Below are 20,322 nucleotides of genomic sequence, written 5' to 3' on the forward strand. Positions count from 1 at the left end.
AATCGAATATGGTGGGAAAACGGGGAAAGAAGAGAACCGAAGCGTTTTAGATGCGGTATTAACGAACTACGCAGAAAATGTAATTGACTGATAGGATATGACGAGGTTTTCTTCAGAATTGTCGAAAAATATATGGAAACACTATCAAGAAGAAGGTTGTGTTATGACGTCAGGAAATAATTTTTCCGTAGTAACTGACGATGTCGTAGAGGGCCAAAATTACTGAGATAATAAGTCTGATATTGGAGTGAGGGTCCAAAAGTCACTGGTAAGATTGTCCCATTCAAGGATGAAACCTAAAGCGGGGTTTTCCTATGCGCCGAGTAGTACGTAATGCGCACGGAGTACTGTCTCAGCCGGCCGCGGTGGTCTAGCGGTTCTAGGCACGCAGTCTGGAACCGCGCGACTGCTACGGTCGCAGGCTCGAATCCTGCCTCGGGCATGGATGTGTGTGATGCCCTTAGGTTAGTTAGGTTTAATTAGTTCTAAGTTCTAGGGGACTGATGACCACAGTAGTTAAGTCCCATAGTGCTCAGAGCCAGTACTGTCTCACCTAGTCAACAGTGACAAAAGCGAAGGTTTTCTCCAACAAAGAGAAATGCGTAGTACTCCAACGGCTTACGTCAAGAATGACAGGCTAACTGGTTCTGGGCGAGAATAGTTCTGCCGAATGAGTGCCACTGACGGTTGAAGAGTACCCATGATCATTACCGAGCTGAGAAAAACAAGAGAGGCAGCAACTGGGACAGGATGAAATTTCTAGAATGTGTGGAAGATGAAAGGAAGAGTTTCTGAAATGTATACAGCACACTGAAAATATGGAAAATTGCTCTAACTTGTTGGTGGAACTAAATAATTTGCTCTGCTGCAACGATGACGACAACCTTCTAAAACCAGCTGAGTGTGAACCTCTTTCCCGCAAATCTCACCAAGTAGTCAAATCTCAACAAGCATGACCACGTCTTCTAGCCACATGTAAACGTCCACCGACGAAAAGTAGGAAGTAAAGTGAAGCCTTTTACGAATATTTAAATGAAACCAAAGGAGACGTACACCAATATAAAAAACTGTCTGGAAAAGCTTTCGAACTCACCTCGACCAGAGGGTGAAACATATAGGTTGTTCAAAAGAATGGCCACGATCGTGAAAAAATTTCTGCCGCATCCCACTACGCAGACAAAAACTGGGGTTTTCCGAATAGACACAGAGGTGGAAGTGTCTAAACAACGGCGTCAATGCAGTTCTAGCGCACTGAATTTGAGTTATTATGAAAGCTATTCTCCCTCGCAGCACTCGTCAGTAGGCTTCCCCAGGTCCACCACTGACACGCCAACAACACCTCACAGCGATGTTACTAAAAAGCAGACAATGTCACTCCAGCACACGGTGTTACTGATGAGAAGTACTAAGACAACGATACTGAACATCTTATTATACAAGGTGAACTTTAATAAATCCGACAAACTGCAGGGACGAATTCCTGGATGGACATGGAGGAATAAAGGTCATCTGAGCATGTGTCGGGAAATGCATCGTTGACACGGTAGGTCGTGCTGATGTATGACGGTTCCTCTGACCACATGCCGTGTGTTCCTCTTGTGTTACAGGACGCGTGACTGAATTTGAAAACTTTAAGTAGAAGAATAGTCCGGTGTTCACGTCGTGAACAAGCCGGGATGACATTTGCATACGGCCAAGCAGATGGCAACGGCTATACCAAAACAAGTACCCTCACAAACGCCAACCAAATCTCACAACATTTCATGATCTGTTTGGACATTTGTGTGACAATTGATCCTTTCAGACAAACGAAAGTGCTGGGAGGCGACAGACTGTGCGTACACTAGATTTGAAAGACCACGGTCTACGGAATATTGAGACGAACCCTAGTACAAGCTCCAGGCAAGTGGCCCACCAACTCGGTGTTAGCCAAAGTACGGTTATGTGTAACCTGCACAGCAACCGCTACTGTCCTTATCACCTGCTACGAGTGCAAGAGTTATCAGCAGCGGATTTCCATCTGCAGGAAGGATTTTGGCGATGGTTTTCGCACCAGTCCATCACAGTTATGGGATTTCTGTCATCAGTCCTCAAAAATGGCTCCGATCACTATGGGACTTAACATCTGAGGTCCTCAGCCCCTAGACTTAGAACTACTTAAACTTAACTAACCTAAGGACATCACACACATCCATGCCCGAGGCAGGATTCGAACCTGCGACCGTAGCAGCAGCGCGGTTCCGGGCTGAAGCGCCTAGAGCCGCTCGGTCACAGCGGCCGGCCATCAGTCCTCCCCCGACCAACCAGCCTTTACCGGAACTGGCATAGTCAGTCTGCGCAGTCGTCATCTGTGGGTTACAGACGCCAGACGTCTTCAGAGGACCTTTCATTCACGAGCGCCATCCATCGTGGAAAAGATGCTCCATTTATAGACAATAATCCGTCTCTGCAGTTTGACGATTTTTTATTAATCTTCATCCTGTGTACGAGTCTTACTGGAATATGAGAATATTGTTTTGTGGTTGCATAGCGATCAGGTTTTTGTTGTGTGTTATGGACCCGCAATACGTTTATTTTTCATTTCTAGCAAATAATAAAAAATTATTCATAACAGCTGTAAGTAAACTGATTTCCCACAGTGTACTTCGCAGGTAGCATGTGTGGGCTTAACAGTTAATGCTTTTGTAATTCTTTTTCTGAGAAAACACAAATGCACTTCGTACATTAGAACCATATGAGACGATCATATATACACTGTGCATCATACTGCCGCCGATTTACATGCGAAGTGTAGGTAACTGTTTGCCACCAGTGTACCTTCTACTCATAGAATCCAGCCCACGATGGTTGTCTGAATGCCTTTGTTCAATTTTCTTATGTTGCCACTAGTGTACTAGTACTGTTAACTCCAACAAGTGGAGAAAGTTAGTTATCCCGGCTACCCGCAATTTTCATTACTGGAGGAGACTCGAAACTCAATTATGTGCTACTTTTCAATAATATCATGTTTACGTGAACGGGACACTGTGATAGGGTTCTGCTCTGGTCTTGGTAAAAGGAAGCGGATTACCGTAAAGATATATTGCTATAGAAAGACATGCTGATGTTCGCATCTTGATAACGAACGAAGGCAGTCATGCTGATTAGGTTCCGCCCGATAGCTAAACAACGGTTGCTTCACATTTTCTTCTTATTTTACCTTTGGAAAAGTTATTTGGATTGAACAAGTCAAACTGGACGCACTGAGCATTCCTGTGATGAGTTAATATGGTCAGGTGTGTGAGGTGCGCCGTCAGCCCGCCTAACTAATTCCACTACGGATATCATATTGCCGTACGTCACCATGGTATGGCAACCCTTTCTCAATGATGAATCTATTTACATGAGAGATTGCTCAAAACTGGAGTTTTGAAAACATTTTAGGACGTTGCTTACAGTTTTAATCTGTAGTGTCACTTTTCTAGTATTGTTAGTTAGTGGTTTCAAAATATGTTGTGCTCAGAATGCTCAGCGTTGACATAACAATAAGAAACACCTCACTTCATTTATTTTTCATTGCAACGGAAGTCTCCGATCGTCTGTCAAATCAGTAATTATGACAGTTTTGTCAGTTGCTGTTTCACAAAAGACACTCATTTTTTATTACATGAGATTAAGTAACAGACTGTCACACAAATTGTTTCTCTGGTCGCCTATCCGTCGGAAATATGTCATTGTGCAGAATAACAAATGACTTATCGTAATCAATTACGTTTGCCGTAATAGGCAAGCATTAATGGGCGACATTGTATGAATATCCTTATTCTGAAAGTTATGCACTGAGGTGACAAGAGTCACGGGACAGCGATATGCACATACACAGATGGCAGTAGTATCGCGTACCTAACGTATAAAAGATCAGTGCATTGCCGGAGATGTCATTTGTACTCATGTGAAAAGGTTTCCGAAGTTATTATCACCACACGGTCCGCTCCGACGGTTGAGTGGTAGCCAGCACGGTACCTCAGCGTGTTCGCTCAGAGGGCTGGTTGGCGTCTGTAAAAAAAAATAAAAAAAATAAAATAAAACTGAGTGAAAGGATCAACAAGGAACTTGAACGGATGTCATGTGACGTCCGCAACGACCAAACACAACGATAAACAACGAACAAAATAAAAAAAAGTGGTCTGCGTGACGGATTGCCGTCCTTCGGGCCCGGGTTCGATTCCCGGATTCCCGGCTCGGTCGGAGATTTTCTCCTCTCAGGGACTGGCTGTTGTGTTGCCTTCATCATCATTTCATCCCCATCCGGCGTGCAGGTCGCCCAATGTGGCGTCGAATGTAATAAGACCTGCACCAAGGCTGCCGGACCGGCCCCGCAAGGGGCCTCCCGGCCAATGACGCCAGACGCTCATTTCCATTTATTTCCATCACCACATGACGGGATTTAACAGACTCTGAACGCGGACTGGTAGCTGGAGCTAGAAGCATGGGGAATTTCATTTCGGAAATTGGTAGGGAGTTCATTACTCCGAGATCCCCAGTGCCGAGGATGTGGTGAGGATTCCAAATTTCAGGCACTGCGTTTCACTACAGAGTACGCACTGGCCGACAGCCTTATGTTAACAACTGAAAGCAGCGACGTTTGTTTGATTTTTTCAGTGCTAAGAGACAAGCGACACTGCGCAAAACAACCGCATAAATCAATGTGGGCCGTAGGACGGACGTATCCGTTGAGACAGTGAGGCGAAATTTGGCGTTATTGGGCTACGGCAGCATATGCGTGTACCTTTGCAAAGAGCATGTCGTCGCCTGCAGCGCCTCTCCTAGGCTCCTGACCTCTCTGTTGAACCTTGGTCTGGTCCAATAAGTCTCGATTTCAGTTGATAAAAGCTGATGATAGGGTTCAGGTTTGCCGCAGACTCCATGAAGCCATGGACCCAAATTGTCAACAAGGCACTTTGTAAAACAGCTGCGGCTCCACGCTGATGGGGGCTGTGTTGACATGGAATGGAATGGGTCGACTGGTCCAACTAAACCGATCGCTAACTGGAAATAGCTATGTTCGGATGCCTGAAGATCATTTGAAGCCATTGAAACGTCTCTGTGGAGTCGTTTCATAAGACGCTTGTCTCACTGGGTTCTGTGCATCCTATTCTGTCCACCGCCTGATTGCAGTTTAATTTATTAACTCTCCCAGAGGGACTGAGCAGTCAAACTAAGGCTTATTAAATGATATTATGTTTGATATTTTTGTGTTACATAGGAAACCATGACCTGTATTTATTACGTTTTTCCCTTCACCCTACCCCATGTGTGCGTAAATGTGACTGAATGAGTGATTTTACGACTGGTTTCGGGTTTCTTTTTTGGGGGACGTCAGTTGGTTGTCGTGTGCTAGGAGCAGGTGATGTTTGCTTCTCGTCTGGAGGGTAGCACAGGATGACCAACTTAGGATCCCGGTACTTGGACAGAGAGGTTTACCCCTTTTAGTCTGAGGTTGGTTTGTCTGTTCGGTTGGTGGCAGAAGCTTCCCTCTGGTAGCTTCCCTCGTACCGGTGGTTAGGCGATGCTCGGTGGAGAAAGGACACTCTGCTGCTAGCGGTTGGTGAGTACAGTTCGTGGCTCTTAGAGAGGGTTTCCGCCTTGCCGAGTTAATTTTATTTCGTGACGGCAAAATCATTCTGCTATTGCAGCATTAAAATTTCTTACATTTGTGCCTGGTTTAATGTCTAATTTCTGAACAGTTAACTCGTAATCAAGTTTGCCACGTGCTGAAGTTCGGCCGTTCGTAAGCGGCAGGCGCGGATTCCGAGTCGTAAATCTACTAAACAAACCTTGCGAATCGGATAAACCTCTTTCCAAGCTAGTGCATGAGCATAATTGTCATGGGATCTCTCTGAACTGTTTTTGTCGTGGGTCTGTAGATGGAATTGAATTATTGTGTTCCACTTCCCTGTTGCGTGTTTTCCTTTCTTAATTGCGCTATTCTAAAATTTTTGGCGAATTATTTAGTTAAATTTTTCATTCAGGCACCAGTCATGTGTATTCATAGGATGTGCATGAAATACAGTAATGAAATAAATGTGCTACGTAAAAAATAAACTCTGCGTCCTTTATCTTTCTCATTGATCCCAGTTTTCAAATTAATTTTTCATACCTTGATTTTTTTAAGTTAATCAACTTGCTTGTGATGACCAAAAATGGGAGGAAAACTCAATTTAATTAAACAAGCTGATTGATATACGACATACAATGCTGTTCATCTTGTTAGTGTCTTAAAAATTGCAGTTTTATAATTAATTTTTAATTTAATTGAACTGATAATTTCCAGTTCGGTCTTTTCTTAATTGTTAGGAAGGGCTTGGGCTGGTGGCGACCCTGTAATTTTTAAATTTATAATTGTCCTTCTGAGGTGGCTTAACCAGAAATTGCGCACAAGGGTTACATCTGCATTATTCTTGATACGTAACGTATGTCGAGCCTTGGCTAGGATCCGTTTACATACTTTACACCATTCATGGACGTCAAGTTCCCAAACAACGATGGAGCTTCTATGGATGACCATGCGCCTCGTCACCATGCCATAATTGATTGTGATTCGTTTGAAGAACATTCTACACAATTCGAGGGCGTGATTGGCCAGATCGTCCGACATGAATCTCATTTAACATCAACACTACATAATCGAGAGGTCTGTTCGTGCACAAAATCTTGCACCGCAAAAGCTTTCTCAATTATGGGCGTCTATAATAACAGCGTGTCTCAATGCTTTTGTAGGGACTTACAACGAGCTGTTCATGCCACATGGAGTTGCTGCATTAAGCCGAGCAAAAGGAGGTCCAATGATATCAGGAGGTGTCCCCTGACTTCTGCCACTTCAGTATATAACGAATTCAACCAGAGCAACGTAAAAAAATGACCTCACACAGAATAACTCCTTGTATATGTGAGACATCGTCTATTTCATTTAGACATTTACCGTATCACGGAGAATGTCTACGAATATCTATCTCGTATTTTGCCACCGACAAAGACCAACTGCTAATGACAATCGAAAAGAATCGACGATTAATATTAACGTCACTTTATTGTAGAGATAAAAAAAACTGATCACAATCTCGGGTTCGACGAAGGTGGGAAAGGAAGTCCACCATAGCCATCGTGGCATTCGCTTTAATTCGTTCAGAGAAAACCGTTAAAAATCTGCACCAGGATGGTTGAACAGATTTTAACACAGGGCCGACCAAACAAGAATCCAAATTCATCGTTTTTGTGTATCTAACAATCAAATACAGATACTGAATTTTCTGTGCAGTTCCACACTGATTAACATCTTTTCAGAAATGACCCCCAGAGGGAGGAACACGTCAATGTGATCTATATCATTCCTAAATGTCACTATGTATCGTTGTACGTCAAACCACCAAAACACACTAGAAAAGACAAAACAATATCCATTAACTGTAATAAACTAAAGACATACCCTATGTAATTTATAAATTGACGCCAATTCTAATACCGCATATTCAACATTTCACTAACCGTCAAGGTGATCCAAGCAATTTCATTGTAAGCGTAAGTGAAGCTAAAATTTTAAGTGGTACGAATGCTAAAGGCACCCTGTTGACCTGTCGTCTTCTCCTGTTATCACTCACGTCAACGTGATTTTCAGAGCTACTGTCCCCATAGATATGTCAACGCCCGCGGGCTGCTTAATGCTTTGAAGTAGCTGACAATGTAGTTCAAATGGCTCTGAGCACTATGGGATTTAACATCTATGATCATCAGTCCCCTGGAACTTAGAACTACTTAAACCTGACTAACCTAAGGACATCACACAACACCCAGTCATCACGAGGCAGAGAAAATCCCTGACCCCGCGGGAATCGAACCCGGGAACGCGGCCGGCCGAGGTGGTCTCGCGGTTCTAGGCGCGCAGTCCGGAACCGTGCGACTGCTGCGGTCGCAGGTTCGAATCCTGCCTCGGGCATGGATGTGTGTGCTGTCCTTAGGTTAGTTAGGTTTAAGTAGTTCTAAGTTCTAGGGGACTGATGACCACAGCAGTTGAGTCCCATAGTGCTCAGAGCCATTTTGAACCGGGAACCCGGGCGCGGGAAGCGAGAACGCTACCGCACGACCACGAGCTGCGGACAACAATGTAGTATTTATAGTGAGTGTACCTGCAGTCTTTTAAAGGACAACTGCACACTAGAAGGCTGGTGGCGAAATTACCTAGGTTACCTGTCTCTCCTGGCTTCTTTTCACAGGATGCAAGTGAAATTTTAGGTTATTTTAATGTTCAGAAGTCCAGTTTATCACTTTCTTATACCGTTCCTGTTACGCTTTAATATTTCAAGTTGCGAAGGAATATTTAGCATTAGATTATCTAAAGTAATGAAACTTCGTCATTCATGAGACCTTTGAAATTAAACGAGTGGATGGAAGTCTCTTTCACAACAGTGCTCGTTAGATTCAGAAAATGAGAAATAAAATGCAATAAAAGTCAATAATTCTTGGAAGGTTAACTGTACGGCAATACTTACAGCCTTTTTCAACAGAACACACCTTGTGAATGAGCGTGAGTACCTCCTCCAGCGAATAATCTCCAGGTGTGGTAAATTCTTCATCTCTTCGGAAAGGTGCCATTTCAAAAACAATGAAATAAACATATCATTTAGCTAAGATGATAAATACTGTAGCCCGTTCGAAATACTTTCTTTGCCCTTTATATTGTATTAGTAAAATACCAGCAAAGGAAGGAGCATTAATGTCTGCAAAATTAAACTACTGAAATTGTTTTATGTGTGACAATGGAGCTCTGTGGCTGTACGTTAAATTTATAGTAGAAATAAAGCAACCAGCTACGGTGTTAATGAAATATTGCTCTCTGGAAGAGGTAATATAACGAGATGAAACTTTAAAACAACTAATGAGAAGCACTAAAGTTCGGGAAATGTGTTGCTGAAACTTTGGAAGACATTTCGTTTCAGAGCGATGGATATTCGTACAGCGCTTTACATGAAGCATGGTATGAAAGCTCCAAGACGTCTCATTCTTGGCTTTCTTACGTATCTGTCCTTGATGTCAGTATCTCAGACTAAACGAAGTTTGAAAACCACGCTCACGGAATTAGGAAGCTTTTAGCCACAGCATCGACTTGAAAACAAAATTTCGTTCAGAGCAGGGAAAAGTCTGCTATTCTTCTATGGTGTTTCAAATGTATGTGTCTCCTCTGTCTACGTCTTATTTTTATTTCTGCTTTTTGTAGGAACTGAGTCATGCGCAAAATGTTGTGTATGTCATTAATATCCAACAATTTGTATCACGAATTAGTGGCTATGTTTCATCGAAAAGGTATTTCCACACAGTTGTTCAGCTTCTTAGTGAGTCGTAACCAATTTATGAACACTGCTTTGCACACTGTCCAGAAGTTGTGTGTCTTCATTGACTGTTTATATGTAATTGTCATGCTGTTGTTACTGTCAGTAGTTTTTGTCTTGATGATCATTTGTCTACATCCTTTAACATATTTTAATAAATTACAGTAATATTAATAGAGCGAAAGGAGTTCAGTATCCACACCTTTTGTAAGAGTTACAAAAATTCCCATTTTCAGCTTACACGATATTTTAGTGTATTTAGTTATCCACAATTTTTTACTTATTTTGTTAATGGAATATCTTCAGAAATCTCTAACAAATTTGCTATGAAATAGACTACATTTCGAATTACTCGTATATTCTCATTTATTGTATAAATCAGCCTAAATCGTTTTATACGATTATTAAAATTCCATTGATAGGTTGATCCGTCGGTTTGTGGTAGAATATTTTATACATTACGAATGTAAACGCACACGACGTGGTATAGTGTTGTACAATATTTATTATTTATTTCACAAACCGGATGCTAGGTCGTTATCAGGTACAAAGATAAAAATGTATAGCAATAAAATTATTGCACCCTCAAAGATTTAAAACTAGTGCATCTACAGAGTATCTAGCTTTCCAAAGTTGTCAGTTGTTAATGTTTGATTTAGGTCTAAAACGAGACGAATTATTTCCGTGAAATATCTTTAAGTTCCATAATGGTACATCCCATTTTCACTGAAATAATTCGTCTCGTTTTAGTCCTAAATCAAACATTCGTTATCATCACTGGAAACTAAGATTCTCTGTAGAATGTAGATGCACTAGATTAAAATCCTTAATCTTTCGAGACTTACATTGCCGTTCATGTTCGTCTCTGTATCTGATAATAGCACAGCAACCGAAAACTGGCTTGCAGAAAAGAAATTAATAATTAGTAAATATTGTAGAATATCATACCATTGTCGTGTGTGTTTTCATTCATAACATCCTTAAAATATTTTGATCTGCTGCCAACGACAGGTACTACGGGGTGACATAGACATATCTCATCTTTTCCCTGTGATATTTTTGACTCAAAGGTTGATTAAAAAGACATCCTTCGTTAAATATTTGTATTTTTCAGGAATGCGATATAACATTTTTATTCGTTGAGTCAGAACTTATCCTCATTATTTTTATTTGTATATTTTGGACTAGTTTATTTTTCAGCGTAGCTACAAGGAAAATTTTTAAAACGAACGATCCACTCTGATACAGGCTGGTTTTCCCAAAAAATTTAAGTGGGTATTGGAGGTACTTCAATTGTACTTTATTAACCTCGTGGTGTGCTAATGGGGTACATAATAAAAAATTAAGTTAACTGAAGGGGATAGCCCTATTTCAAGGTATAAAATACAGGTGATTTTCGCGATTTTTTAAGCAGAATAAAAAGGAATGCTGAATCTGATGATATAGTTTAATTACTTACATTCTCCGCTTTAAGAAATCTTTATGTCCACATCGGACGCTCCCTGTAACCGCTGCACCAAGTGGAAGGACCCCTTGCAGTCTTAACGTTGGTCATCGGCGGGAATTTCCGAAGCTCATCTTTTGGATCTACTATAAAAATAATTTTATAGAAGTCATTTTCAGTATATTTCCTATCAGTATCCATAGGATAATTGAAAAATATTGGGGCCTAACAAAATGGTGACGTGTTGAAACAAATGACATTTTCTCCGCCCAAATATCTAGTCGAAAGCTTGCACTAAAGAAAGACTTTTGATGATATAGCAAAATAGTTACGTACCCTGACAGATAATTCAGTTTAGCATCAAATTCCGATCTCAATAGTACGTACTTTTTCAAGTCATGTTCCCCATGAAGCTGAAAAACACGGTTTCGAGAAAAACGCGTTTTAAAATTTTGGTTTAAATTTTGTGTAGTGAAGTTAAATCATCCCCGGACCTTACAGCAACCCTTCTAGTTACAGAAGAAGTTCCTCCTCCACCTTCTTCCAGGCTGTGGTAGTCCTACTGGCCTCTTTGGCAGTTTTTGTCATCCGCTGCTTTGCTCGTTCGACACAGTTTTCGTCAACTTTTGTGCAGATCTTGTAACAGGTTTTTCCGCTCTCAAGTTCGAACACGTACATAAAGCGTGTTAGATAGTCGTTGAAATTTCAAGTCGACTAATTTGTTTTCGTTGCGAATGGTTCGCGGAGACCCTAATTCGCAAATCGCTTTGTGAATCGATAACCGAGTTTCTCACAGACTTGGTACGAACATTACAAAGTACCACACATCCCAGAGACTAAACGACTTTATGTGGAGGACAACTACAGCTCAGAGACATTGTCATTATCAATAACGACACTCAACACTCAATAACCATTCAAATTATCATAAAATTAGAACACTGAAAAAGACAGGAGAGATGTGCTTCCAAAACACGCAAAGCTATATGAAGATGCTTTACAAAAATAAATAAATAAAACAATGCAACTACAGTTATCACGTCACTATAGACGCATCTTCGGGATTATAATATTTATATTTCCATAATATAGATGGACAAATATGGAGTCCCAGCGTTCGGGAAGTTATCCATTCTAATAGTCAAACCACATTGGTGGGTTGTCATAATAGAACAGAGCACTTCCAAAAGGTTGTTCTCAAAATATACAAAGCATGTCTGATGAATGAGCCGAGCCGGTAAACACCCCGTAGGATATAAGATCCAGTAGACTCCAGCTATGTAAAGCCAATGAGGCAAAACTTAAAATCCCGTGTAATGTGCGTACTACCACAGTATTGCTAACATATCGATATAGCGTAAGCAGCCTTGAAGGTTAGCAATAGAGCACGATGATACAGCTATGCGGCTTATGGAAACGCCGCATATTCTTGACTTTTTTTTTATAATCTTTAGGACAATTTAAATGGCTATTGAGTGTTGAGCGATGTTATTGTTGCTCACGATCCTACAGATCGATTATTTATTAAGCATAAAACTGAACGAATCAAACTTCCATTAGTCTCTTCACTACTGCTGTCAGGTACACTCATATCAAAGTTCAGTTCATTTTCTTCCTCTCCATAAGTAAACAGTGAACTGCGACAAAAACAACACTTTGGCACTTGGTTGTCAAGAATGGTAAAAGAGACGCCTTGAGGTTTTGAGCTTTGACTTTTTAATCTGGACTACGCCTTCGTAAGGTGGACTGAATGTAACCTCAGTTGGAATCTACAGATTGTTGGATGGAGCCACGAGATAAAAACAACAATACTGGCCATTAAAATTGCTACACCACGAAGATGACGTGCTACAGACGCGAAATTTAAGCGACAGGAAGCTTTTCAGAGCATTCACACAAGGTTGGCGCCGGTGACGACACCTACAACGTACTGACATGAGGAATGTTTCCATCCGATTTCTCATACACAAACAGCAGTTGACCCGCGCTCCTGGTGAAAGTTTTTGTGATGCCTCGTGTAAGGAGGAGAAATGCGTACCATCACGTTTCCGTCTTTGATAAAGGTCGGATTGTAGCCTATCGCGATTGCAATTTATCGTATCACGACATTGCTGCTCGCGGTGGTCGAGATCCAATGACTGTTAGCAGAATATGGAATCGGTGGGTTCAGGAGGGTAATACGGAACGCCGTGCTGGATCCCAACGGCCTCGTATCCCTATCAGTCGAGATGACAGGCATCTTATCCGCATGGCTGTAACGGATCGTGCAGCCACGCCTCGATCCCTGAGTCAACAGATGGGGACGTTTGCAAGACAACAACCATTTGCACGAACAGTTCGACGACGTTTGCAGCAGCATGGAGTATCAGCTCAGAGGCCATGGCGGCGGTTACCCGTGATGCTGCATTACGGACAGGGGCGCCTGTGATGGTGTACTCAACGACGAACCTGGGTGCACGAATGGAAAAATTTCACTTTTTCGGATGAGACCAGGTTCTGTTTATAGCATCATGATGGTCGCATTTTGGAAGCGTGTATTCGTCATCGCCATACTGACGTGTCGCGGGCGTGATGGTATGGGGTGCCATTGGTTACACGTCTCGGTCACCTCTTGTTCGCACTGACGGCACGTTGAACAGTGGACGTTACGTTACAGATGTGTTACGACTCGTGGTTCTACCCTTCATTCGATCCCTGCGAAACCCTACATTTCAGCAGGATAATGCGCGACTGCATGTCGCAGATCCAGTACGGGCCTTTCTGGATACAGAAAATGTTCGACTGCTGCCCTGGCCAGCACATTCTCCAGATCTCTCACCAATTGAAAACGTCTGGTCAATGGTGGCCGAGCAACTGGCTCGTCACAATACGTCGGTCACTACTCTTCATCAACTGTGGTATCGTGTTGAAGCTGCATGGGAAGCTGTACCTGTACACGCCATCCAAGATCTGTTTGACTCAATGCCTTGGCGTATCAAAGCCGTTATTACGGCCAGAGGTGGTTGTTCTGGGTACTGATTTCTGAGGATCTATGCACCCAAATTGCGTGAAAATGTAGTCACATGTCAGTTATAGTATACTATATTTGTCCATTGAATATACGTTTATCATCTGCATTTCTTCTTGGTGTAGTAATTTTTATGGCTAGTAGCGTAGAATCAAACATCGAAGTAACAGTCTCTGTGGAAGCTACCGAACATTTGGGAACGGACCTGGCCACTTGGATTGGCCTTGAAACACGCAACATCAACATCCGAACTCCATAAATAAGCGAGAGTAATGACTAGTGGTCCTTGGGCCACGTTTCGCGTGGCCTGTCGTGTCAGGGAGATTCCAGACGGAAGCCATCAACAGTGCGTCACCGTTGCGTTTCGCGGCAGCTGCGGTGACGTCAGGGATCGGCAGGGATTATCGGCCGCTGGCTGGCCTCGGCCGCAGCAAGTGAGCCGGGGCACGGGCAGCCGCCGCGCCGCCGCGCCGCCGCGCCGCCGCGCGTTGCGTCTGCACAGTGGCTTCCAGGCAGCCTCGCGGGACGCGCGCCGAATCTCGCGACGGGGCTCGGACGTTCAGCTGGACTGGGAATGAGGCTGCGGTAGAGGCGAGATTTCTCCACCTGTCGAGTGCACCCTGAGGTGAGCTAATAGTCGCTTCATCAGGCGCACCGACTTAGGCCACAGTGCCACTGTGTCCCGTTTTATATTCTACACTAAAGCAACTGGAAACTACCAGTGCGATATTTATCACATTTTGTTGAGGTGATTAAACTCTCATTCCATTCGGGAAATTAAGTCCATCATCAACTTCAGTAATAGGTGTCAGCCACACAGGCACCAATACACTTGTAGATTCTTTGTAATATGGAAGTCATGTCACTTTAAGGAACGTCTTACCACGCCTGTATGGAAGATGGTGTTGAAGTACTAGAAGGCCCAGAGATGTTGGACAGTGGTTCAAATGGCTCTGAGCACTATGGGACTTAACAACTGAAGTCATCAGTCCCCTAGAACTTAGAAGTTTTTAAACCTAACTAACCTAAGGACATCACACACATCCATGCCCGGGGAAGGAGTCGAACCTGCGACCGTGGCGGTCGCGCGGTTCCAGTCTGAAGAACCTAGAACCGCTCGGCCACACCGTCTGGCTGTTGGAGAGTGGACTGCACAAGTTATCTCTTCGTGCTAAGTCCCGATCCACGAACCTTACTTTACAGTGTTGCGTTTTGTTTGCAATTATGTAATACACTCTACGACAAAAAAAAGAAAAAAAGGAAAGCGGCGAATCACCAAGGTAGATGTGATGTAATTGTACAAACAAATAAACTTCGAACCTCACTGACTGGAGTAGAATCGTTTTTAGTGATGAGTCCCACAAGGAACTGAGCCCTGATGGCCAGCTAATACTTGTTCGTGTCTGGAGACACCCTGGACACCTTTGGGATGCTTACCTCATGTCGCCCGCCGTACGGCCATTTCATTTCACTGTAGGACCACTTTGGTTGTCTTCCGCGACACCTTACAGCACAGAAACACGTCGACAAAATGCTAAGCCCCGTTTTGTTGCCCTTCGCAGCAAGTAATCCTGGACTTACATTTCAGCAAGATAATGCCCACCCGCACACCGCGAGAGTTGCTGCTGCTTGTCTTCATGCTTGCCAAACCCTACCTTGGGCAGCAAGGTCGCCGGATCTCTTCCCGACTGAGAACGTTTGGAGCATTACCTGCTATATATTTTGTCAGTCTAACGCGCTAACCGGACGGTTACAATATGCCTCATGAGGACATGCAGAAACTCTGTCACTCACTGTCAAGTCGAGTAATCTGCTTTCATAAGGGCCAGAGGTGGACTAACGCTTTATTGACTCGCCCAGGCTCTTTCTCTTGAACAAATTACGCAGTTTTTCTAAACCTGTAACCATTCGTTTATCTGTACATATGCATCACATCTACCGATTCCTGTGCCATGTGGATAATTCTTTCGTGGTACGCCTTTTGTTTCTTAGAATGTATTATATCTTTATTCTTACTTTAAATAAAACTAATATTATTCTCCGTATTATAGACTGTTTACAGGCGTAAACGGAGGAGTCGGAAAGCAAATGAGATGAAAAAAAAACATGAAGGAAGGTGTGGAGTCAGACTTTTTTAAATGTCAGTCAGGAAAGCGAACTGGAAACAGTTCGAAGAACTTCCTCACATGATAGACTTAAGACTTGACGGGAGAACGAAGAGGTGGCGATGAAACTAGTTTCAAGAAAAAAGTTTGTTGCGAGAACATTCACAGATGAATTGAAAACAATATTGCACAATCACGTGAAAACTAGCCAGTTTATGTCTTCGGGTAAAGTTGTATTCTTAAATGCGCTCTACTGCTACGGTTTCATGAAAGGCGATGCAGACATTAGTGCAGCTGAGTCATGAGCCTGCAGCGAGCAGCAAGTTCCAGCGAGGAACAAGTAGACAGATTCTTTGTCTTACTAGGTTAGCTGTTGGACGTGTACAAGTTTATAACCATATACAAACTATTGACAACATTTTTGGAGCAAATGTGACTTTTATACAAGTCACAATGGAGTGTCAGGTACAACTCTCCAAAAATGTAAAGGATGAACGTATAGAAAAGGGGGGGGGGGGGCGCACGTGTTTTATAACTCTGACAAGTAACATGTGAAGAATACAACAACACAATCGAACGGTGTGCTCCGAAACACTTGGGCCTGCACCAGCTTTGTACTCTGACGTCAGATCTACCACAGACCGCTTGCTATCCTGGATAACACAGTGGGGGATCCTCCGACTTTTACGTTTGTGATGAGACTTAGACGCCCAGTACCACAAGGCCTGCCCGTTATTCCACCATTTTTAAACCACTTTCCATAGGTGCTCACGACAGCAGTACCCAAACAGCCGACCAAATTCGCAGTTTCAGAGATTCTCGTGTCCAGCCGTAGCGCACAGCAACGTGGCATTTGTCAAACACGATTATATCAGTGGATTTCTCCATTTGCGACTCGTATCTTCGATATAGTGACTGCCCATTCATTTCTCTTCCACTTACAATCTTTCCTTACTGCGTCACGTGCGCGCAACACCACCAAGTAGCGTTCAACCGCGCTGTGGGCAGTGGTCATCAGTCTACATGGAAGGTCAAGGTTGTACGGTGACTAATTTTTTAAATCTACACCGGCATGAATACTCTGCAAATCACATCTAAGTGCCTCGCCGAGGGTTCATCGAACCACCTGCACAATTCTCTATTATTCCAATCTCGTATAGGACGCTGAAAGAATGAACACCTGTATTTTTCCGTACGAGCTCTGATTTCCCTTATTTTATCTTGGTGATCGTTTCTCCCTATGTAGGTCGGTGTTGACAAAATATTTTCGCATTCGGAGGAAACAGTTGGTGATTGGAATTTCGTGAGAAGATTCCATCGCAACGAAAAACGCGTTTCTTTTAATGATGTCCATCCCAAATCCTGTATCATTTCTGTGTCACTCTCTCCCATTTTTTTTTTTTTTTTTTTTTTTTTTTTTTTTTTTTTTTTTTTTTTTGTCATCACTCTACTAAATGGTTTGATGCGGCCCGCCACGAATTCCTTTCCTGTGCTAACCTCTTCATCTCAGAGTAGCACTTGCAACCTACGTCCTCAATTATTTGCTTGACGTATTCCAATCTCTGTCTTCCTCTACAGTTTTTGCCGTCTACAGCTTCCTCTAATACCATGGAAGTCATTCCCTCATGTCTTAGCAGATGTCCTATCATCCTGTCCCTTCTCCTTATCAGTGTTTTCCACATATTCCTTTCCTCTCCGATTCTGCGTAGAACCTCCTCATTCCTTACCTTATCAGTCCACCTAATTTTCAACATTCGTCTATAGCACCACATCTCAAATGCTTCGATTCTCTCCTGTTCCGGTTTTCCCACAGTCCATGTTTCAATACCATACAATGCTGTACTCCAGACGTACATTCTCAGAAATTTCTTCCTCAAATTAAGGCCGGTATTTGATATTAGTAGACTTCTCTTGGCCAGAAATGCCTTTTTTGCCATAGCGAGTCTGCTTTTGATGTCCTCCTTGCTCCGTCCGTCATTGATTATTTTACTGCCTAGATAGCAGAATTCCTTAACTTCATTGACTTCGTGACCATCAATCCTGATGTTAAGTTTCTCGCTGTTCTCATTTCTACTACTTCTCATTACCTTAGTCTTTCTCCGATTTACTCTCAAACCATACTGTGTACTCATTAGACTGTTCATTCCGTTCAGCAGATCATTTAATTGTTCTTCACTTTCACTCAGGATGGCAATGTCATCAGCGAATCGTATCATTGATATCCTTTCACCTTGTATTTTAATTCCACTCCTGAGCCTTTCTTTTATTTCCATCATTGCTTCCTCGATGTACAGATTGAAGAGTAGGGGCGAAAGGCTACAGCCTTGTCTTACACCCTTCTTAATACGAGCACTTCGTTCTTGATCGTCCACTCTTATTATTCCCTCTTGGTTGTTGCACATATTGTATATGACCCGTCTCTCCCTATAGCTTACCCCTACTTTTTTCAGAATCTCGAACAGCTTGCACCATTTTATATTGTCGAACGCTTTTTCCAGGTCGACAAATCCTATGAAAGTGTCTTGATTTTTCTTTAGCCTTGCTTCCATTATTAGCCGTAACGTCAGAATTGCCTCTCTCGTCCCTTTACTTTTCCTAAAGCCAAACTGATCGTCACCTAGCGCAATCTCAATTTTCTTTTCCATTCTTCTGTACCGAGCGAGGTGGCGCAGTGGTTAGACACTGGACTCGCATTCGGGAGGACGACGGTTCAATCCCGCGTCCGGCCATCCTGATTTAGGTTTTCCGTGATTTCCCTAAATCGCTCCAGGCAAATGCCGGGATGGTTCCTTTCAAAGGGCACGGCCGACTTCCTTCCCCGTCCTTCCCTAATCCGATGAGACCGATGACCTCGCTGTCTGGTCTCCTTCCCCAAACAAACCAACCAACCAACCAACCATTCTTCTGTATATTATTCTTGTAAGCAGCTTCGACGCATGAGCTGTTAAGCTGATTGTGCGATAATTCTCGCACTTGTCAGCTCTTGCCGTCTTCGGAATTGTGTGGATGATGCTTTTCCGAAAGTCAGATGGTATGTCGCCAGACTCATATATTCTACACACCAACGTGAATAGTCGTTTTGTTGCCACTTCCCCCAATGATTTTAGAAATTCTGATGGAATGTTATCTATCCCTTCTGCCTTATTTGACCGTAACTCCTCCAAAGCACTTTTAAATTACGATTGTAATACTGGATCCCCTATCTCTTCTAAATCGACTCTTGTTTCTTCTTCTATCACATCAGATAAATCTTCACCCTCATAGAGGCTTTCAATGTATTCTTTCCACCTATCAGCTCTCTCCTCTGCATTTAACAGTGGAATTCCCGTTGCACTCTTAATGTTACCACCGTTGCTTTTAATGTCACCAAAGGTTGTTTTGACTTTCTTATATGCTGAGTCTGTCCTTCCGACAATCCTATCTTTTTCGATGTCTTCACATTTTTCCTGCAGCCATTTCGTCTTAGCTTCCCTGCACTTCCTATTTATTTCATTCCTCAGCGACTTGTATTTCTGTATTCCTGATTTTCCCGGAACATGTTTGTACTACCTCCTTTCATCAATCAACTGAAGTATATTTTCTGTTACCCATGGTTTCTTCGCAGCTACCATCTTTGTACCTATGTTTTCCTTCCCAACTTCTGTGATGGCCCTTTTTAGAGATGTCCATTCCTATTCAACTGTACTGCCTACTGCGCTATTCCTTATTGCTGTATCTATAGCGTTAGAGAACTTCAAACGTATCTCGTCATTCCTCAGTACTTCCGTATCCCACTTCTTTGCGTATTGATTCTTCCTGACTAATGTCTTGAACTTCAGCCTACTCTTCATCACTACTGTATTGTGATCTGAGTCTATATCTGCTCCTGGGTACGCCTTACAGTCCAGTATCTGATTTCGAAATCTCTGTCTGACCGTGATGTAATCTAACTGAAATCTTCCCGTATCTCCCGGCCTTTTCCAAGTATACCTCCTCCACTTGTGATTCTTGAACGGGGTATTCGCTATTACTAGCTGAAACTTGTTACAAAACTCAATCAGTCTTTCTCCTCTTTCATTCCTTGTCCCAAGCCCATATTCTCTTGTAACCTTTTCTTCTACTCCTTCCCCTACAACTGCATTCCAGTCCCCCTTTACATACTGCATTACCATTTCAATATCCTCATACACTTTCTCCATCTGTTCATCTTCAGCTTGCGACGTCGGCATGTATACCTGAACTATCGTTGTCGGTGTTGGTCTGCTGTCGATTCTGATTAGAACAACCCGTTCACTGAACTGTTCACAGTAACACACCCTCTGCCCTACCTTCCTATTCATAACGAATCCTACACCTGTTATACCATTTTCTGCTGCTGTTGATATTACCCGATACTCATCTGACCAGAAGTCCTTGTCTTCCTTC

General features: G+C 42.8%; 1 protein-coding gene across 5 annotated transcripts in view; it reads left to right on the forward strand.

Annotated features, from left to right (window-relative positions):
* LOC126414581 (parathyroid hormone/parathyroid hormone-related peptide receptor-like) overlaps window positions 1-20,322 on the forward strand; it is a 776,049-nt gene that overhangs the window by 582,737 nt on the left and 172,990 nt on the right. Inside the window, exon 1 of one of the 5 annotated variants that reach the window (XM_050083362.1) lies at window positions 14,279-14,438. The exons of 3 other annotated variants lie outside the window; for them this stretch is intronic. The gene's annotated coding sequence lies outside the window, so the exon portion shown is untranslated. Of the gene's footprint in view, window positions 1-14,278; window positions 14,439-20,322 lie in introns of those variants that run through there. One more of the 5 variants, XM_050083359.1, reaches the window with a different exon arrangement.

This window comes from Schistocerca serialis, chromosome 1 (genome assembly GCF_023864345.2).
Source record: "Schistocerca serialis cubense isolate TAMUIC-IGC-003099 chromosome 1, iqSchSeri2.2, whole genome shotgun sequence".
NCBI lineage: Eukaryota > Metazoa > Arthropoda > Insecta > Orthoptera > Acrididae > Schistocerca > Schistocerca serialis.